At 37.5% G+C, this 5051-nt stretch overlaps 1 long non-coding RNA gene across 1 annotated transcript; it reads left to right on the forward strand.

Annotated features, from left to right (window-relative positions):
• The first annotated feature begins 1477 nt into the window (after positions 1–1477).
• Positions 1478–2870, forward strand: LOC116379209 (uncharacterized). The gene is made up of 3 exons (XR_004212388.1): positions 1478–1705; positions 1818–1944; positions 2459–2870. It is a non-coding gene; the product is annotated as an uncharacterized LOC116379209 (long non-coding RNA).
• The last annotated feature ends 2181 nt before the right edge of the window (positions 2871–5051 follow it).

Genomic DNA, 5051 nt, shown 5'->3' on the forward strand with positions numbered 1-5051 from the left:
ACCTGGAGAGACCAGAACACACATCAGTCTGTAGACCTGGAGAGACCTTTAATAAAATGTCCTCACTTCAACATACAAACTTCCAGGGACTAAAACTCAGCTTGGTCATCTCAAAGATATAAAAACATGTAAGTGTCTACACACACACACACACACACACACACACACACACACACACACACACACACACACAACTGACTATAGGATGTTTGCTGGCTTTTATCCCACTGTTCTTGTTGTTATGTATATGTATTGTCTCTTGTCTTTCAATTAAAAAAAAAATAAATAAATTATAATAAATTTAAAAAATAAAATAAAATAATTGTCGGCGTTAATTAATGAATGCGTTAACGCAAAATTAACGCGTTAATTTGCCCAGCACTAAATATTATCATTATTATTGTTATTGTTATTATTATTATTATCATTATTATTATCGTTATTATTATCGTTATTATCATTATTGTTATTGTTATTATCATCATTATTGTTATCATTATTGTTATTGTTATCGTTATTATTATTATTATCATCATTATTGTTATTGTTATTATTATTATCATCATTATTATTATTGTTATTATTATTATCATCATTATTATTATTATTATTATCGTTATTATTGTTATTATTATCGTTATTATTATTATTATCATTATTGTTATTGTTAGTTATTTTTATCGTTATTATTATTATCATCATCATTATTATTATTATTATTATTGTTAATGTTATTATTATCGTTATTATTATTATCGTTATTATTATTATCATTATTATTATTATCATTATGATTGTTATTATTATTATCATTGTTATTGTTAGTTATTTTTATCGTTATTATTATTATTGTTATTATTATTATTATCATTATTGTTGTTATTGTTATTCTTATTTTTTATCGTTATTATCATTGTAATTATTATCATTGTAATTATTATTGTTGTTATTGTTATCGTTATTATTGTTATTATTATTATTATTATTATCATTATTGTTGTTATTATTATTATTATTGTTATTATTATCGTTATTATTCTTCTTATTATTATTATTATCATTATTATTGTTATTGTTATTATTGTTATTGTTGTTTTTATCGTTATTATTATCGTTATTATTATTATTATCGTTATTGGTATTCTTATTATTATTGTTATTGTTATTTTTATCGTTATTATTATTATCGTTATTATTCTTATTGTTATTATTATTATCATTATTATTATTGTTATTATTAGTATTATCATCTCCACTCTGTCTATTAACGGTTCTATAATGATGATTATTGGACTGATAATCATTGATATTGTGATTGTTGATATTTAGAAACCACAGACAGGTTGTCAGACAGACAGGAGGAGGGTCTCTCGTCAGGTCTCGCGACAGCTGATCAAATCTCAGGTACCAAAACACGAAGGTGTCGCTCACGCGCCCTGTCTGCCGCCTCCCCTCTCCTGGCTCTGCGCATGCGCAGTGCGCCCCAAACTGAGAACCGAGACGGGGCTCAAGCCTCCGCACCACAGAGACCACCAGCTGGAACAAAACCGGAATAAAACACGGAGCCGCTGCAGGATCCGACCTCCGTAGACCCACCGAGGACCACTGGACATTCACCGGGACCACAGCGGACAGAAGGTGGGAGGAGAGCGGAGACAGGCGGGGTCTGTCGCTCGGAAGCTGCCTGTCTGTCCGCCTGCAGACGGTAAGACAAAGCGGCTTCAAACGGCGTTTAAACACCGAGTCACGGGGCTGCACGTTAAACGAGCTTTTATTTAATGAACCTCTGAACGTCTCTGATTGTCTTTAACCTCCAGGGTCTCAGGTCCGGAGACATGGCGGCGTGAAGGTCCAGATGTTGGCCTGTGATGATGCTCCATGATCAGACAGACACACGGACAACTCTGTCAGTCCTTAAGAGGCTGATCCAGGACTTCAGTCAGCGTGAGGACATGATGGAACATTAAGAGGACATAAATAGGAAATAAAGAGGACATACAGGGACATAAAGAGGATATAAAGAGGACATACAGGGACATAAAGAGGATATAAAGGGGACATACAGGGACATAAAGAGGATATAAAGGGGACATACAGGGACATTTAGAATACCTGAGACATTAAGAGGACACACAGGGACATTAAGAAGACCTGAGACATAAAGAGGACATACAGAGACATTAAGACGACCTGAGACATTAAGAGGACATACAGGGACATTAAGAGGACAAACATTGACATTAAGAGGACATACGGAGACATTAAGAGGAAACACAGGGACATTAAAGAGGACAAACCGAGACATTTAGAAGACCTGAGACATTAAGATGCTTTTGAGGACATTAAAAACAAACATATTTTGATGATAAAGATACATTAAGACATTTTCATTTGACATACAGGAGACAGTGTGACAGGAAGTTGTTGTCTAAAGGAGTTTTGTTTTGTCTCCTGGTAGTTTGGATGTAACCAAGACTGAAAGGACGACATGTTGTCCCCAAGGTGGACCCGTCTGCCTGCTTCGTTGGTCCTGGTCCTGGTTTTGTCCCGCTCAGTGTCAGCGGCCCGCTCTGACAGAAACATGGTGTCGGAGGAGAACGTGGGCGCCACGGTGAACACCACGGTTCTGGATGGACGGGGAAACCCTGTCCACCTGATGAGCAGCGATGACGGGACGTACGGACAGAACTCGCCTAAAGTGGACACCAGGGGACGCGTCATCGCACCTGTACAGCATCATGGAGGTACTGACATCACATCACACTTGAGGTCACATCACACCTGAGGTCACATCACACCCAGGGTAGGAAATTTACATATTTTTTTGGGGGCACTTTTTGCCCCCACTGACTGAAATCCAGGGGCATTTAAAAAAAATTGGGGGCACTCTTTGAAACTTGTGAAATAACATTTAACCTTTGTTCAAAATAATAAATATACTTATTTAGGCTTACAGTATATGAGCAATTGTCATCAAATGGCAATAATAAGACTATTAGCAGTAGTCTACAGATTCAAAGTGTTTTCTTAGATTTTTTGAACAAAAAACAAACGTAAATCAGACAATCATATTCAATTTTATTCTTATTTCTTTGTGGTTATTTATTGTTATTATTAAATGTTTTAAACAACTATTAACAATTATTAAGTCAATGATGCCTTGATTACATATACATCAGTCATTGTATGGAATTATTGTGAAAAATATTTTTGTAGCACCTTAAATATTTAAAAAATGTGCCATTTGAAGGTAGAAATTCAGTTCAGAGTTTTTACTTAGTAAAATATCTTAATTGACTGTCAGTCAGGTATTATTCATTAGCAACCCTCAAATCAAAGAATGAAGACACTTTACGCACAATTTAGGTGTATTTTCCCTTTAACTCACGAGATGCAGGTAGCATGTTTTATACTTAATGTGAATATAATTCATACTTTGTTGGCATCTTATTCTGAAAACCGGATGTTCGTCTGAATAAACCGGATGTTGTCTCACGTTAATCTTTCCGCTAACTTTCAAAGTCCTTACTCGCTCCCGATCTGTGCCGTTTGAATGCGTTTTCCGTGAATGTCAGCATATAGGTGCACTAACATGTAAGTGTCTGCTGAGTTGACCGCAGTCTCGCAGTCACAGGTCTGATTAAGAAGCGCTCCATTTATTTATCTTTTTAGAAAGTTCGGTTCTTCACGCACACGCAACATCAGTCAAGGCAACTGGACCGGGTCATATAGGCTACGATGTTTTTGACAAGTTCATTAAATTATCATTATTATTAGAGGAAATTATGGGGGCATTTTTTGCCCCTCTCCTAGTGATATCAGGGTCAACATTATATTTCTTAGGGGCAGTTTTGCCCTTTGCCCTCGTGTATTTAGGACGCTGATCACACCTGAGATTAGGGCTGGGCAGTATACCGACCGGTATACCGGTTTTAATTTCCCGTATGATATGAATCTTTCATATACCGTCATACCGGTGCACAGCCGAAACAACTTCTGTCGCTCTTCAACAGGCAGCAAAATATATTGTTCGCGGCTGAGAGCGCTACGGTCGGAGCTAGTTGTCTTAAGTGTATTGAGAGGGACCCCTAGTCATGGTCATAACTTTATAACAACAACTAACGCTCTTTAATAACAAAACACCACGACATAACAGTTTGTGACACATAAACAATTTGTAACACTAATAATTGTACATTTATAAAATTACACCGCCGAACTGTATGCTGGGTAAAGCTCGCTAACAACAGTCTGCTAACAGCTGGGAGAGGCTCCGTCGCTACAGTAAAGTTACATTAAAGAACAGAACAGAGCAATGCAGGATGAACAAAGACTGAACAACAAAAGGTATTTTGGTTAGACACATATGCAACGCTGATTACCGTAATATGTGTGGTATTTGTTATAAATGTACGTTGGTACATAGAGGGTGATAAGAAGCTGTACATGGAGGGACTTAGGACCCAGGGGAATGTAGGTGAAGGAAACAGGAAGTGACGGAACGGAAGACACGCCACACAAACAGCTGTTCACCGCTCGCTGGCCGGCCGGTTCTTTTCGGCGTAATTAATTAATGCTTTAACGCGGAAAAAATACCGTGATATACCGTGAAACTGCCAAAGTCTTACAAAATACCGTGATATGCATTTGTGGTCATACCGCCCAGCCCTACTTGAGATCACATCACACCCGATGTCACAACACACCCGATGTCGCAACACACCCGATGTCGCAACACACCCGATGTCGCATCACACCCGATGTCGCATCACACCCGATGTCACATCACACCCGATGTCACATCACACCCGAGGTCACATCACACCCGAGGTCACATCACACCCGAGGTCACATCACACCTGAGGTTAATCACAATTGTTTCAGACTCGTGATCAAAACACAATAACTAAATAAAAAAAACAATAAATAAATTACCCAGAGGTAAAGAAAAACAACAGTTCTGTCTCCTGTTTTAATGAGGTAATGCAACGAGGTAATGCTACGAGGTAATGCAACGAGGTAATCTAACAAGGTAATCTTATGAGGTCATT

This window comes from Anarrhichthys ocellatus, unplaced genomic scaffold (assembly GCF_004355925.1).
Source record: "Anarrhichthys ocellatus isolate YVR2014 unplaced genomic scaffold, GSC_Weel_1.0 scaffold3896, whole genome shotgun sequence".
Taxonomy (NCBI): domain Eukaryota; kingdom Metazoa; phylum Chordata; class Actinopteri; order Perciformes; family Anarhichadidae; genus Anarrhichthys; species Anarrhichthys ocellatus.